Genomic DNA, 18,790 nt, shown 5'->3' on the forward strand with positions numbered 1-18,790 from the left:
GCAGTGCCGTAACACTGTAGTGAACACTATAACACTAACGAAAATGCCGTTTCGACGTGGTACGTCTAATTATTATTCCGGGTGCTGACATTAATTTCTTAATATTTTAATCTATCTGACAACGAGCAAAAAATAAATAGATCTAAAGCTTATTAGGCCAACAATCGAATATTTGTTGTAACTGGTTTTCCAGTTATCAGGCATTATAAATAGGTGTTTGAAAATATCGAAAATCCTATAGGTTTGAATATATTGAATATTATATATTAATAAATATATTCTTACATCAGTTAGTGTTTTAATTAAACCAAGGATTGAACATATGAGATGGTATAATAACACTTGCCGTTTTCTCGTAAAAATCATGTGATCGTTCAAATACGTCCAAACTACATTTTTATTCGTAAACTGTAAAAAATAATTCTTAGGTCATTTAAAAACCGTTTATTTCTATTGTACAGAAATTTAAAGTTTCAGTATAGAGACACAAAAATTTCTCGTTTTTTCAAGATATATTATAATGATTTTATATTTATATTATATTTTATTTTATATATACTTTAAATATAAATCAATTGGTTATATTTTATCAGAACTAAAATAGTTTCGATTTAAAAGAGTGAATATAAATAATAAATAACTATTGGTAAAAAGCACATCAAATGTTGTTTCTTTTCTGTAACAGTGAGTTATCTCTATTATTATATTTATCTTATATATAATATATAAAAGCATACATTTTGGAAATTCGTAGAACCTAGAGTGTTTACCGATAATAACATATATTACAGGCTCTATTTTTATTGGGTTTTATTTTATTTTTATGCTCCATGGGTTGGTGTTAAGATTTAAGCTCCTAAAATCGAACGAGAAAGACTTCCTAGCACAGTGTATGAAATAAGAGCCAACTTTAAAGGGATTTGATGATCATGATAGAAAACTTTATGCAGGATTTTGGCAACTTCTTCTATCCTAGAGAATGGTCTGAAATGTAGATTTTAGTACTTGATATTTATGTATAAAATGATTTTCCCGTAAATATATTTGTAATAGTATAGAGGAGTAGTATTTAATGATTATTATTATTGTTATAATTGTTGATTGTTGATTTTTATTCAATAAATTAAATAATGTTATTTCTTCCGAAATAAAAAACAAATATTTAAAAATACACAGAATGAATTAAAAACATATATACCTACATAGGATTTATTACTAATCTTATAATTAAAAAATCGTTCACGTATGTGCTGTTTTTTATTACCCGAACGAAAAATGAATCTAATGAACTTTATAATAATGTTTGATAAAAAAATATCGTAATTGTACTACTACAGTATATACCAAAACCGTTTTATTTGTGTTCGTATATCGATTATAGTATAAACGTTAACATAACACCTAAGAATGAAATCGTTAGATATTTCAGATTTCATTTGTTCTGATAAATAATATGGATTAAAAAAGTAAATTAATAATAAATATAAAATAAAACTACAAAACTCTTTCCAGATATAATCAATAGTTGTTAAACTTCGATTGGATAGTAGCAGTGCAATGCCGCTGTTTATTTGTCCACGTAAATGGATAACACGCGCGGACAACATTACGGTAATAACAACTATATCATTTCGAAATGTCTGCATATTCATATCGTTATAAATCAAGCCGTAAGCAGAATGCTCTATTGGTGTACTGTATAGTTTTGCTAATAAATTTTTCTTCTTATTTTCGTTCATTCTGATGAACTTTGTTTGGTGGAAAAGGTAAAACATGTAATATTTATAATTTATAATTAAGTAAGTTATATTTGCCCGTATATAGGATGTGTTAAACTCTTAATTTATCTATATTATGAATTAATCGTCCCCCTGTAATGTTTAATGACACCATGAAACGGTATATTATGCTGATTTATTTTATAACTCATTTCACGAGTTTTCGTCATAACTACGACTGTAAATAAACTCATAAAGTTAAATTATCATTTAACAGCCATCATTAAAATTGTTTCAGTGCTTAAATAAATAACTGCCAATCGTTTTTACTTCATGTATATTTTTAAAAACATCACGCCCCCTCATAAATTGAAATATTTGACGAGCTCCCCCCCTTTTTGTTGCTGTATTCTTTAAAAATAAACTATAAATAATGACTATTATTTATATTTGTATTGATGATTAGAATTGCTATGTTGAATGCTTGAGCTTCCGTACCGATGCGTTCACGCTTCATTGGGGGAAGTTTCCCTTCCACAAGTCGGGAAACACTGACATCGGTATATAATATTGTAATTTACATATGTCTTTGCTGTCTATATTTACAAATCGTGATTTAATCAACTTTAACTATACGATCGCACACATTTACTGTATCTGTAATTATGAAATTAGTTTCCGTTGATTAAATCACTATTATCATAATCATAATATGTTCTGCGCAATGCGCACACGAAACTAACCGTCCCAAATATTCTGCACTCACAACGATGCGCGAGACAAACGAACGAAAATAACGTTTGTTGGTTTTCGGTCATTCCAATGTGCGCTTATAATTGTATCGCTGCCGTTTCTGGCGCAACACGAATTCACTCGGTGCGCACGGACGCGTCTTCTAACGATCTGGCCGCTGGGACTAATGGTAACACAACGCGACGGGACGGAATGGCAATTTACGATCGCCACCGAAATCGCTGATAAGATGGAGGGTTACGCGTTTCGCGATGTTCTTTTCTTTCATTTCGCCTAATTCTTACCCGGGTAGCGAAGCGGGTGAGATAGTGGGGCAGGGAGTGCTAGAGCCCCGGGGCCCGTAACTCCGAGAGGGCCCGTCGTCTCAGCCTTTCGTACAAAATTGTTTTACAATCCCGTTCACCATAGCGTGAGACGCAAAATTTCAATATTTGTTTAATGCCCTACATATCTTGGCCGAACGAGTGCAAGTAAACGGGACCCGGAACCGATCAGACCCCGGGAACCTCAAGAGTTCTTGCCGGCCCTTCGGAGTTTTTAAAATCGTCTCGACTCGTGCCGGCGACTGAACACCGAGAGGTGACCTAGAAAACGGTCTACGGCTGCCGTTCGGCCAACGGCGAACGAATTACGAAAACAACCCCTAGGTCCTCGTTCCCGGAGATTTCACGCGCTCAGATTTTTGATCGCCGTTCTCGTTTAACACCACCGGCCACGAACGTATAATTGTATAATAAACGTATAACAAGCGCACCGGTAACAGCTGCGCGGTCGCTATCCGCTGGTCGTACGTGCCAACAATACAAGCGTTTGTGCACGTGAATTATTTATTCGGGTTTTAAGCTTCGGGTGTTCGAGCTCGTTAATTTTCGTGGGTTTTTTTCGGATATACGTAGGCGATGCGTGCGAGCGACAAAAAAAAAATGTTATGATAATATGACAATAATTTATATCGGGTTAATAACGACGAGGCCGCACTGCTGTACGTACTACATTCCACGACCGTATTATCCGATTTTAATACGAATAAGCCGGTGCGAAACCGTGCGTGGCGGACGACGAGATCGTTCAACTCGTTACTTTCTCGTTGGTCGGTGCAGTTGATGCTACAAGATGCTAACTACGGGTGAACCGATGATGACAAACCCTTACGCAATCGAAAAACGCTTCCGATATGTTCAACCGGTACAATATATATATATATATAAAACTAACTGATCTACAACGATTATATACGTATTTTAGTATGTTTTCAAATTTCAAATGTTACGGTTTCATACGTATGAAACGGTTTATGAGCTATGCAAACAACAACACGTCGGTCATCAGTCTCGACTTCCTTATTTAATATTCCCTATTCGTCTATATGATCAATATTTATCTACCCAAGTAATTTATTTTCGTTTCATTTATGCAAATATAACTTGCTATAATAGGTATTACAGGTCGAAAGTAAATGTAAAATAAAGTTCCCTTTAATCGCCCGCAAATTTTTGGTGACATATTTTATGTACTGTAATTTAATAAATTATAATGTTGAACTGAATTTATTTTTTATGAACTGTTTAAGTTTTAAACAAAAAATTATTTATTCTACAAAAACAAATAGTTACGCACTTAACACTTATAAGAAAAAATTTGACACAACTTTTTAGTTTTTATTAGCTGTCGGAGTATAATATAAATGAATCTTTTATGAACTGCTCAGTATAATTGTTCGTATAATAGGAACACATTGTATCATTACAACTTTATTAACTTTAAAATTAATCATAAATGTATATGATGTTATGAAACGCCTAGATTTTACAGTAATAGATTACATTCATATGTATTTATAGTTATACTGCATTTGTTGTAAGGAAATCGAAAATAAATTTCCGAACATCATAAAAATATTAAAACCGGCAAAAAAAAACAAAAGGTTAAGTAATTTTATTTAAGTGTTAATGGTTTAAGGCAATACTTAGATGTGACCATTTTACATTTAATTTATACATTACATTTCTTTTAAGGTTATTTCTTGGGCTATGTGTAGTGATCCTAAATTAAAACGATTGACCTCCAAAAATCAATTTTTCTATACACAAATTGTTTTAGAGTACTTCCAATCAAAGGAAAATATATTTCGCTGCATTATATCCGCTTGTAAACTGTATCACAGTTCAGTTTGTTCTAATAAACACTAGTTAAAAACTAGATGATGATGAAAAAAAACTCAATAAGTTTTAATTTTATTATTGATTAACCTCAGTTCATCAGTTTATAAGCAAAGCGTGTTATATTAATATTTTTTTTTCGTTTACACATTTTTCTATTTGAATTCAATTTTTAATTTGACATATTTTTTTGAGCAGAAAACTTGCGCGTCATTTAGTGTAATTTTTTTTTTTTATCGAACAACGCGTAATACAAAGCACAAAAATCGAGGTTCTTGAATTAGTAATAATTTGCAGTGAAATGAGACCATGCGCACTACGGGAATGCAATTTTATTCGTTCGATTTCACTCGCGATCCGCCTTATCTTTTAAATCCACACCTGATCATCGTGAGGACGTTGTGCGCAATGGTGTTCGATTAACGTTTCGATTCCGCATGTACGATTTGTAAACCAGAAAAACTGATTTGAACGCGAGTACAACTGTTCGAGGTTCAATTGCATTTACATTTCGACCGATCAATCCAAACGGGTCACGACTATTTTTAGCGGCCGCCGCCCACACCGTGTCACTGGACACGGGAAACGGTTAAAAAAATACGCTCGTGCATACATTATCATGGTGCCGTGCGAGGGGATCGAAAACCACGTCATTACGACGTGATGCTATTCATTGCAGTCCCGTTTCGAGCTCACGTTGTTTTCACGTTGTTATCAACTATTTTGGTTCAGACGTCGCCGGCACTTGCAACACGGTTATATCCATTGGGTACGTATGATTCACAAGTGGCACAGGACAGGATTGTTATACGTTCGAAATGTTGTGCTATCATGAAACTTTAAAGATTAAATAGATTGAAATAATAACGATTGAAGCAGTATCTGTTGATAGAATAAAGGAAAACAAAGTGCTTTGATGTACTATAAAAATTAGAAGAAATAGAATGGTCTACTGTGACACAATAGCTTAACGAAAAACGTAATAAGAAACCGACGATGAAGGTCATAAGAAGTCGTTAAGAGGAAGAGTGAGGGCAGAGTACATGAAGCAAATTATGTTAGATATGGGGTAGAATTCCTATAAGAAGTTAAAGTTAATTAAGTTACGATAGGGACGCATGGAGGTCTGCAGCAATCCAATCGAACAATTGAAGATGTAAAGAAATAAGTAATAATATATTAAATATAAATTTTTTTTAAAAAATTAATAATAATAAAATAAAACAATTGATTCCTATAGGTAGTAGTCTGCGGATATCATAAGATAAATAAAAATTTAAAAATGTTTTAATATTTGGTAAAATTTCTGTCGGTCTTCAGTCCATTAGAATATTTTTACCGTACGCCTAAAGTGACTTGGTTTCGTGATTCTCAGTAAAAATATCAAGTATAAAGTTGTGAACTTGAATTGCGTTGTTTCAATTATATTGATATAGCAAATAAAAAAATACTTGGTTTATTCCGATGAGAGTTCATAACTTCAGTTAATATTATCTTGCACGTATGAAGATAGTGCGAGTTTAAATTTTTGGACGATCCACTGCCCGAATGGATTTAGCAGAACCACCCGTTAAATAAGGATCAGTTTTTTTTTACAGTTAGGAGTGGTGAAATGTTTTTGTAAAACAATTTAAATTTTGAAACGTATTTGAGAAAAAAAAAAGTGTTTCATTATTTGATCGATGTCGACGGTGAAAAAAAATTCTACTCCTCAGTCACCTCAGGGGCCCATAACGATTTTATATTAAAACTAAGAGAGCCACAGTGCCGATATAAATCGAGAATCACTTGTACGGGTCACCCGGAATCGTTACCGAGTGCTAGTGTTATTGTACATCACATCTCACATATAGTAATAACAACGTATTCAACGAGGAACCGTAGAAACGTACGGTGTTATATTGCAATAGCAACAATGATCTCGGGCCGAAACAGTATGACGATATTATTCATTGTTATCCGCCGACCGCATCTCCAGTTATTTTGGACGTGCACATTACGCGAGACCTGCATTATTGCGCACACGGAATCGCGATCCTCGGCGATTCGCGTTCAATTTCCTCGCAGGAACCGGCGCCGACCTGCACTAAACTTATTACCCGCACTTGCGTCACGTACATCAAAATATCTCGCGATATCGCCCACAATATTTACTCGATCGAAAACCTGCGCAAACATCAGATCCGTGTTGCCCCGTTATCGCCGTCATACACGAACGGTCCGCAGGGATTTCGTATTGGCGACACTTCCGTCTGGAAATTGATCGGCATCTGGCTAAGGTTCTCGACGGAGCTACTGTTGTCTTGTACCGCATTCGATGCGGTGACCGGATGGAAATGTTCATGGAGCACACTAAAGGGACACGCGGTTGTTGTTTACGTTATTTTTGTTTTTCTTAAACAATAAATGTAAATTAAAATCCTAGGGCCGTCCAGGTAGTCGACATTTTCGCGACCGCCACCACTATTATCGACGCCAGTGCCGTCCTAAAAACTAATTGTTTCGTCAACGCTTCCTATAGTTTTTATGATATTGACATAAAAATTATGGATGGTTCGGTGAAAACCATCGAATCACTTGTACCAAACACAAACATGGGATAAACGCTAGTTTACTATTCGGTACACTATATAGGGAGTTGTAAGAGAATACATATTGAATCGTAACAGTGCAATTCAGGAATACTAATTAAACATCACCGATAACTGCTCGAAGTAGTTTAAACAATTTAGTAGTTACTTGTTATTTACTTGTTAATAATTATTTGTTGTTATTTTTATTTTCATTGATTACCTTGATTATTTGATAACTAGATTAATGGCAGGTACAAAATGTATTGTCAACATGATAAAAGAATTGCATCACGATACACATTTTTGTTTAATCATCTGTATCTTAACTTTTGAAAAAAAATAATAAGCTCGAATGATTAAAATCATTACAGTTTTATTTTCGAAAGTGTGACGGTATAACATTTGCAATATCATCACTGACTCTCACTCTCACTATGACTTTTGATACAAGTATATCTATCGAAAGATTATTGATACATCAACTTGTGGCCTCAGGACAACGTAAAAGTCTACATGAGTAAAATAGTCCGTAGTTATTCGTCTTCAAATATGAACTAGTCTTGCCACCTCGGAGATGAAAGATTGATTTATGATGATAATACGTTGATTTAGTCAAGGCGTCAAGTCGTTTTCTGTGACAGACTACGCGAAAGTGGGTTACGTGTTTTTTTCTAGAACGAGAACCCACCAGTACGATGACAATAAACGAAAAAATGCATAGAACTAATTAGACAATGAATATTAATTAGATAAAAAAGTAACTGTAACACTACAATGAGTTTGCAGATATTATAGTAATCTGTCAAATACGTATTTAATTATTATATATATAAAAAAAAAAAACACTTTTTATGAACAATTTCAGTTGTCAATATATTTTATTAGTTTCTGATTCTCATATGAAACACAAGAAACGATGAAAACGTGACTACCGGTAAATATTTAAATATGCTAGATGTTTAATATTTTTGTTTATTATATTTTCACTTACATAACAATAAAATTAGTTCATCCAGACACTTTAGTAAGTTCATACTGTTTAAAAAAAAAAATCTGTTCTTCAGTCAGCGCAAATTTGACAAAATTGCGCAGCCACTGAAATATTTTTTCTTTTTGATAATGTATATTTATTATTAATAGTACATTTAAATAAAACAGTTTTTAAAGTGATTTTTAGGAAGGAAATTTAAACTTACTAACCTCTGAAATTTGCATGAGAGGAAATAAGCAGTGGTAGTTTTATTGAGAAACTGAATTACTTTAAGCTCGTCTCCAGATAACATTATAATATAATAGGATTGTCAAAAAAGGACACAGGCTATAAAAATAAAAATCATATTATACTAATCAGCTTTGATGTCTACAATAATAATAATAATAAAGCCTTAACAACGGGGACAGAGGTTTATATTTCAAATGCTTCAACAACAAGAGAGCACATATTAGCATTTTTTTATTTTTTTTTAATTATCTTCTGTATGCTACGCTAGTAGCGAAGATAAAGAGTTTTAGATTATTCATATATGTTAATATAACATTTTGAGATTACCTATATTACTATATAAATTATAATATTTTAAAGAATAGGCACAATCGTATACATAATAATATTTTTAAAAGATATGCACAAATCAATGATAGTGTTAAAAAATAAACACAAATTACAATAAAATTTGAAATTTATAGCATTATTACTATAAAATAATCACGGGTTATATGTACTTTTATTTAATAATTAAAATTCAATAATAATAATAATACTCGTGCACTTTGCGTAACATTATTCCACGTTAACGATCGGATTTATAACACTCGGTTACCGAATACACGGATACTGGATTACTATTAGTCTCATGAGAATGTATCATGATCCGAGACTTCGGGAATAGTACATATTTCGAAGGGTGCCAAAAGTGAAGTTGTTATCAATTACATAAATACTTAATGTCCACGAATCAGAATTCAAATATATTCAATTTGTCGCTCATCAGTTGCTTTCGATTTATTATCGCAATTTATCGCTTCCGTGTCTAACGTATATTTCGTAAAAATTATTCAAAAATAATGAACGTCAACAGCGTAATTCGGACTTTTTTATCGGATTTCATATTAGTCAAGACTGTATTAAAACATGCGTTCCTCAATTATCGAACAACGTGAACCATAAGAGCCTGATAATAATAATAATAATAATAATTAATAACAATAATAATAAATAATAAAAAATGAAACGCCTTATGAGTCGCGAATTTATTCACTTTGCACACACCTGACGATGAACTTTTAATTCGAATCCGGTCGTACTTCACATGTACAATAATATTCCAGTCTAAGCTTCTGTTTATTTCTATATATAAATGATTCGTTTATTTATTTATATAATAATAACAATATATTTAAAATTTGTTTTATTTTTCCATCCATTACTACGGCATTTTATTTAAATGAACAGTGGTTCGTGGTTCATGTCAATACGGTTTAAATTACCATTTATTATTACCGTATTATAAAATCGGCTTCCCCGTCCTTTACCACTTGTATATTATACATTTTGAAGTACCTTATATGCTTTACTCGCCTGGATCTTTGCTTTCGAATTTCAGTACCATACAAGTTCACTAAGTGAACTTGTTCGAAGATGAATGCTATCAGCCAATAACCTCTTTCGGTTTTAATTAGTCATATTTTTACTGTCATTTTTACTTACTAATTGAAGTAAAATTAATATGTACTACATTCACTGCGTATTATTTATCGTTTTGTACGTTCTTGCATTTATTCTCCATTACGTACACTTTAACATTAGACAGTTAGGTTCTAATTAGATTTACTGTGAATACTTCAAAGACACTTATGTGTTTGAGAAATAAAATTATATTGCACACCGAAACAGTGCCGAAGAACGCGCATCTTATATAGTTGTTAAAGTTTTAATTACAAAGTGTTTCGCAAACGTATATTATAATTCAGTTTTCAATGCGAGCTATTTTAGATACTCGATAAGTGATTTTACATATTTAAATTCCTGGAAAACATTTCATATACGTTATACGAATTTTTTTGATAAGTCACACATTCTCAAATTGTTCGCTGTTGAAGTTTGCATAATATTCATTCGCTTTATAGAAATATTATTTATGGATTATACTATCATTTAATAAGATTACTATTATTATTATTTTTTTCAATAAGAAGTTAAAAACATTAAGCCAGTTAAAATATGACAATAGAGTGTTGAGTTCAAACTTCTGTTTTAACTTTTAACCACCGTGGCAATTAATTTCTGTTCTCGGTACACACACTTATATATTTTAAAACTCGTATCACACTGCATATAAGATCATCAAAGTTAAAAGCTTGTTGAAAATTCGAAACTATAAACATTACAGCCTTTGAGAAACAGTATTTTATAATTGAGAAAATTAATAAAATCTCCAAGAAATACGTTTCAATTGAAATTTCGAAAGCTTTTAGACGTTGTAATTTATTAAAAGAAAAGTACGCGTATGAATGTATTTTGCTTAGTTGTTAAGTTCCACATCGCATCTGAATAGCAAATAACATAAACGCCAAGAAAAGTAATACTCGGTATTCGAAATACTAAGCTATATCGGAACCAGTCTCGGTTTATAGAGACAAATATACTTAATTACACGTGTACCTAAAAGAGCTTTCTATCCATATCAGCTCTTTATTGAAACGAACGCTGTTAACATTTATTATAAACATAAATACATTACTTAATTGTTAAGCACCATAAGTAGTTTTTTTTTTATATTTGTCGTAGTTAAGAATGTGTAAACCCTATCGATCGTCACTAATAATTCAATTTATGCGTCAAAATATCTTCCTGGAAAAATATGATTACTACACTTACCGTATAACACATAATAATTTATCGATCAGTTTTGACGCGAATCCGGTATAGTTACATCGAGACGAAACCTCCGATTTTAAACACTGTGCAAAACGTAAATTGTGATCAGTCTCGCGTAACATTTTCAATGTGAGTATCAAATTGAATAAGAACACTCAATTTATTTTTCTTTCTAGAGTTTTTTATTTTTTAAACATCAAAACTGTTTAGATGAATGAAAAACAACCTGGTACAGTATCGTTTGAGTCCAATTTTCAACTTTGTTGCATAAGTATGCAAAGATATACTACACGAAAAACTGTTAATAGGGAAAAAAATGGTTGATCAATACTTTGGTCGGTTTACTCGAAATCCGAAACAATTGTTCAACATGTTTAACTGTGAAGTTTTTAATTACAAAACTTAAGGCAGACACATACTTGATCAATGACGTACTCGCGTTTGTGTGTGTTATAATTTTAATTACCCGAGTGATGTACAAGCACTTATTATAATTATACTTATACGACCGAACACACCCGCATGCAATCTCCCGTAACAAGATTTTCCCAACAAATACTTCAAATATCAGACCCGATTACCGAGACCTGGATGCTAATGAATTTACAAGTAATTACTCGTTTTGTTCGACGCACGTATATTTATTTATCAGATTCGTCTTATTTGATACAGTCACTAATTTCAATGTTCGTTAAGAGTGAGGTCCGACTCAAGGCCTGCAGTGGATCTTAATGCGGCACTCACGTCAATTGCATGTGCATTCATTGCTTTAGGAATAATAGCGATTTCTAGTTTCGCATTAGTGTTATATTCGTTATAAATACGTTTTATTATTTTAATTATAAATGAAATGCATTATTTTACTAAAATAAAAGCGCACGAATTCACTACTGTTATTTAAAATGAATTATTGTATTTTTATATAAATATAATTTAAAATTTTATTCACTACTGTGATTAAATGTCAAATTTACAATTATAAAACGTATGCGGACCACGTCGATATTTGCCCATCGCTTAATGTGGTCCAGTATTTTCAAAAGTTTGAACACCACTGCAACAGTGGCTCACTGCTGTGTGTATAATATGATATATGGTACGCAGTTCCGTCTTTACCCTACGTGGACACGCGAGGTACGTACCCAGAGCTCCCATCTGATTTCTTATTCCATTACTCAAACAGGTTTTTCTTAAAAATTAATAACCCATATCGTCCGGTGATATTATATATAACCGATATATCGGTTTATCCTGCCCGTATTATTAGGATATTAATAAAACGATTTTACTTCCAGTACTTATGTAGTGGGTAATGTATACTGACTTACCTATCATATTTTAAATGAATTGAATGGGAGTTCGACTTTAAACGTTTTCTGTACATACACTATAAAAACTGACAGTCAGTGAGATTCCAGTTATTTTAGTCTATTTAATTATATTTAAAATATAAAATATAATAATATATAATATTTTATTAGTATACTAATTTAATAGTTTAATAATATTAATAATACTTTACACAACACAATATTTAATTAATGTCTGTTATAGAGTTATAGTCTCATTTAGTTTTATCAAAAAGGATATATTTGAGTGGTTCAGAGAAAAGGAAAAAACTTGCCATTATAATATTTATTAACTTATGAAGTTATCATACAAAATAAGTTTTTGATGTTTTTATTTAAATTTTTTTTTTGGCATACTAAAATGGCCATAAGTTCCGGGTGCCCATGGGCTCTATTGCAATCGTCATCTATTGTAAGGAATTCACACAAGTTCGATGAAAAACGATTATAAATATAGATATAATTTATATACAGATATTGATATACATAGGAACAGATATCACAATTAAAATATTTCAATTAAAAAAATTTAGAGTTTGATTATATTGCACTTATTTTATACCATTCAAACTCCTAAGATGATTTCATAAACTATTTTGAAAACTCAATTATAATTTTTGTTTACACATCTCTATAATTGATAGTTTTTGATTGTTTTAATGTTAGAAATAATTTTAATTTAGCATAACACAATTATTGTTATTTCTATTAATAGAATATTCAACAATCGTGAAAATCGATTCCAAACAAATGTCACGTCGCAGCAGCATGAAATTTCGGTCAACTTTTATGTAAGTTTTTACTATCGTCGCTCATATAAAAATTTGATTTTTTTTCCCGTTCTCCGTTAAACCTACATGTAGAATGCTGTAGTTGTTATTAATATTTTTCTGAAAATCGGTATTCACATTTTTATTGAATTTTTAAATTCGAGGTCAAACCGTGTTCGGAGAGAGAGAGAGAGAGAGATAGAAAGCGAGCAGTGTTATTTTAATATTAATCATTATTAACCTTATTACCTTTAAAATGTTTAATTCTCACCAAAATTGACCGTATTACTCTTACCTTGAAAGGTAAAGCTTAGGTCTCACCGCATTATATATACGTATCAATGTTTTATGGATTCCAATGTAACAACGTAATTCGGTTAATTAAAGACCTTTGCACGCATGCAATGTATACACACGATAACGTTAAGGACTGCACGAAACATGATGGAAATGAATTTTACTCGATACGAGTTATACGTACGATTTATTATTTGTAAGTATAATAAATATATACAATACTACGCCAACATTATTCTTTTTAAAAACGTACAGTTGTACAGTTAATAGGAAATTATTTTATGTACAGCTAGGAGTTTCGCAAAAACAGTAGGAATATTTTCCGTAATCAAATAATAATAAATAGGTAAACAATAAACTAATCATTTTCCTCGAAATATTAAACAAATATTTACCATTCCGTCCTGAAAATGTATTTAATGCTAGGTTCTTATAAATTACGACTTGTATTAATTAAAAGAAAACTTATAGCGAATTGAAAAATAAACTATACATAATTAATAAACGATATACGTACAAAACGTGCATTTAAAATGCATTATAGTTTTTTAATTACGAGTATATTATATATATATATAATACTGAACATTTGGATTAAATAATTATGTATGTCTCGAAAAATTAGTGATATTGCAGTGGTGCAATATTACGAATTGTGCGTATAATAAAAATTAATATTAGCATTTCGTAAAAATGTTTATACTACGTTTAATTCACTTTCGACATCAGTAGTTATAAACCAATAAAAATTAATTCAAGATTATCATATTTAATAGGCTCAGGTGCTATCATATTAAAATTTTCACGTTTGCGGGAGATATCTATATATTGTGTTTGTCTTGTGCTCATTATTAGATTTAGTACAATGTTAGTTGGCTTATTAGACCGAATGGTTCACATTTTTCAACTCGTCATGCTTAAAAAATAATATTACGAACAGGCAAAAAAATGTATAACAGAGCAAAAATATAAAAAACAAAATGATTTTGGACACACTAGATAAACCAACCATGAGTGAGGTCAGAGAGTTGCAAGGGACTGCACTTTCACCCCCCTGCATTTAAAAAAAAAAGAATAAAATGTAAAGATGTAGTATAGAGGCTATTATTATCATTATTGGATTACTTTGTAGTCATCGACAAAAATGAAAATAATTTAGTATTGTTATACAACTTGAAAACGTATTCAACTAAATTAAATTCAGCAATATTTAGAAAACAGCGTATATACTATGTATGATGCACTTCCTTGACGAAACTCCCGGAGACACCTATAAAAACACCCAATAAATATGCTAAGTATATCTACGTTTTATTTTTTTCATCACTTTGTAATGATCATTCATTTATCGCGAATGCATGAGAAATTAATTCCAGTAACATGTGCGCTGTAAAAGCTTACAACTTCACATGACAAAGCGTAGATTGCCACAAATTTTACGGATAACTTCATTGCAAATAATGACGATTTGGAAGTTTATCGATTTTGATGCTCTAAATGTGTTCGTCGAAAAAGTTTCTTTGTCCGTTTACGACAAACGTGTCGAAAACTATGGCCGAATTGAATTGAGTGTGAACTAGAGTAGACAGAATGGATTAGATGAAAAAGGAGACGATGTTTCGATATTGAATTGGCAGTTTGATTCCTTGTATGTTTCCATAATTGTTGCTGGTACTTGGAGCTTACTAATTTGGGTTGGAAATTTGAATAACTTGTGTGTTGCTTGGTCGGGGTAACTGAGTTTTTTAGTTACGAATTTTAATAAATCTTTATCTCTACTGATTTGAAGGGAGGTTCACCTGAGATGCTAGGATGCTATATATATATATAGCTTGTACGAAAAGCACCAATAGCTAGTATGATTGATAGATTGTGAATTGGGTTGAGGATTTGTTTAATTTTTGGTTTGGCTGAATTATAGATAATGGAGCCGTAATCTATTCTTGATAGTATCAGTGCTTTGTAGATTAATATTAGGCTGTTTTTTTCGGCTCCCCATGTGTGGTGGGAAAAGGTTTTAATGATTTTGATTTTGGCGTTACAAATTATTTGAGATAAGGTGTCCAGAAAAATTTAGAGCCGAATATCATTCCTAGTAGACGGATGTTGTCTATATAGGCTATTTGAATATTATTAATATAGATATGGTGAAGTATTTTATTTTTATTTTTATTGAAAATTATACATGAGTTATATTATGAGTTTTATGAGGTGAGAATTCGAAACCAGAAAATGAAGTCCATTGTATAAGTGAGTTGATAGCGTTTTGTAAGAGAGCTACAGTGGACTTAATGTCGATGCCACTACAGTAAATATTAAATCGTCGACGAATAATATGTACTTAATAGGCTTTTGTATGTTGTTAAAAATATCATTAATGGCAACTAGAAATAATGTAACACTGATTACCGATCCTTGTGGGAGTCCGTTTTCTATTGTTGTATGGTCAGATAGAGTGTTTTCAACTTTGACTTGAATTGTTCGGTCGGTAAGAAAGTTATGTAAAAATTTTAGCATGTCGCCATCTATGGACCAGTTGGACATAATATCAATAACTCTGTTTTTTCAGAACATGTCGTATGCTTTTTCTAAGTCTAGGGCGACAAGGATGGTGTGTTGATTTATTTTAATCGATTCACTTATGTTGGTATGGAGAGTGGCTAGGACATCTTGAGTAGAATGTTTGCGACGGAAGCCGTACTGTTGGGGGATAAATTAATGTGTCGTTTCTAGATACCAAACTAGGCGTCTATTAGTAATTTTTTCAAGCAATTTGCAGAGTGTACAGGTGAGGGATATTGGACGGTAGCTGGTGATAACAAATTTATTTTTCTCAGGTTTTAAGATTCGTATAGCTATTGCTTGGCGCCATTTAATAGGAAAAATACCATGAGTCCAAATGAGATTGTAGATGGCCAGTAATTTATTAAGTGCGTATTTAGAGAGGTTTTTGATAAAGACGTATGGTATATCGTCAGGTCCGGAGTTTTTGATATTACAGTTCGATAATTCAGAGTATAATTCATTAATTGTTAAGGGGAGATTGTATTGGTGGTTATTATTGTGTTTGAGTGAATTTATATCGAAAGTTTGATCTTTGAAATTTTTGTGAATGATAAAGTTATTATCAAAGTTTGAATTACTGCTGTTGGTCTTGAAATTATTTGCGAATGATTGGGCAATGTCGAGAATTGAGGATAATTCAACATGATTATTCTCGTATTCGTATTTTAGGTATTTGTTTATATTTTGTTCCTTTGAATGTTTTTATTTTATTCTAGATAATTGTTGGATGGGTTTGGCTATTAATTGATGATAATATATTATATATTATATAATATATATATTATATTATAATACGTGCTAGTGTTACCCTCTAATTAAATTAAAATTTCCTTTTTATTATTGCAAATATTATATTATTTATAATCATTTTCCGATCTTTTATTATGTGGTCCCTCCTATGTAGTAAAAGTCGTAAGGACCTACATTTATGTACGTCTGTAACACTTTGATGCCATTTAAGAACCATAACGACAACTTCAAAGACCAAATATAGACCAAATCAACACTACAAGAGAATGTCCAAGGAAAGAAATAAGTTACCGTTTGAATATAAACCAACCGATCACCTTAATACAACATAAATTAAAAAACAAATTAAATTAATCTATTACTCAAAAGAAATATTAAGAAAAAAATGAAATGTCATCGACTAAATACCTAATATCAATGTAAGCAACTCTAACAATAAACTAACAGTTAATACCATCACAAATAATAATCACAACATGATACTCGTATGTAGTAAAATTTACAAATTTTAACTGGAACTATTATAATAACAAATAATTTATACTTAATAACCTTATAAATTTAAATACTACTTGATGATTTATAGTTAATAATGTTTAATACATTAATTAACATGATGTAAACTGAATTTTAAAACTTATATTGATCAGTAACCTACTAACTGCAATTAAAACAACCAATACAAATGATTTAATATAGCGATAAAATAATAAATCTCACCAGGTAGTTAACAATATTGTTTTCCATATAATATTAATTTAATGTTTTTCATTATTCTGTAAGTAGTTACGACTTAACGGGTTTCAAGAATGAAGTAATGAATATTCAGCGTATGAGTTACATATGTATACTAAAACCAAATACCTATTTTTTTTGGAATTTCCATGGAAAAATAAGAAATTAAGTTAAAAATACCAAAAATATTTTCCCGAAATGAAAATACAAACAAAATATCATACCATGAAATAATTATTACTTATTAATAATACACGAATTATGATTATGAATATAAAATATATATGTATAAAAGAAAGTCAAGTTATTACAGAATTTATAATTCAAGAACGGCTGGTCCGATTTTGATAATCTCTGATTTGTTGGATTCGTATCCGTACAAGAATAAAAATAACTCTATTCTTGGCAAGAATACAGACAATTATCTAAATAAAATTATCTAGATAAGTATTTAGATAACTTAGCGTTATTTATCTAAATGAGATAAAAGATGACAAAAAATGTATCTAGATAAAGTTATTTAGATAAATCCCAACACTGATCATTAGTAGATAGACACACTATCAATTTAATTAATTATTTTTACTTAGAAAAATTTTAAATAAACCTAACTAGATTGAGTATTTTATTTGAAATATTTTTCTAAATCTTCAACATCTTTACGATTGAACGACGGCACGCAACATAGGTTACGACGCACATTTATTTATAAAAGAATTCAAAGGTGATAATCAAAGAATAAACTTGATTCCAAATAATGAGTAAAAATATATATCTTTTTCAAATATTTTGAGCTATCAATCATCTGCTTGTATGAAAAATAAATTTCTGAATAAATTCTGTAAAAAAAATATTATCTGTGAAAATCAAATCCAGATAAGAATTTTAGATTCTTTCAAATTCCTATCTTGTAGTCTAGATGAATTAGCCAATAATCTAGACAAAAACCAGTTTAAAAAGCTCGGAAAACATTTTTTAAGAGAACATCTAGATTTAATAACTAAGAAATGGTCTTATCCTTATGAATATATAGATTTCATCGAAAAATATGATGAAACATTTCTACCTCCCAAAGAGCTTTTTAAAAAAAGAACATATAACAGACGATGATTATAAAAATGCTCAAGATGTTTGGAATGCGTTTAATATACTAAATTTCAAAGAATTTACCATGTTGTATAACAAGATAGATGTTCTTCTTATCCGATATCATTGAAAACTTTCGCCATCTCTCTTTGAAAACC

The 18,790-nt window shown here is 30.9% G+C and overlaps 1 pseudogene; it reads right to left on the reverse strand.

Annotated features, from left to right (window-relative positions):
• LOC112682706 overlaps positions 1–16,040 on the reverse strand; it is a 39,020-nt pseudogene extending 22,980 nt beyond the window's left edge.
• Positions 16,041–18,790: the final 2,750 nt, after the last annotated feature.

The sequence above is a fragment of the Sipha flava genome, unplaced genomic scaffold (assembly GCF_003268045.1).
Source record: "Sipha flava isolate LNK unplaced genomic scaffold, YSA_version1 103_pilon_pilon, whole genome shotgun sequence".
Classification (NCBI taxonomy): domain Eukaryota; kingdom Metazoa; phylum Arthropoda; class Insecta; order Hemiptera; family Aphididae; genus Sipha; species Sipha flava.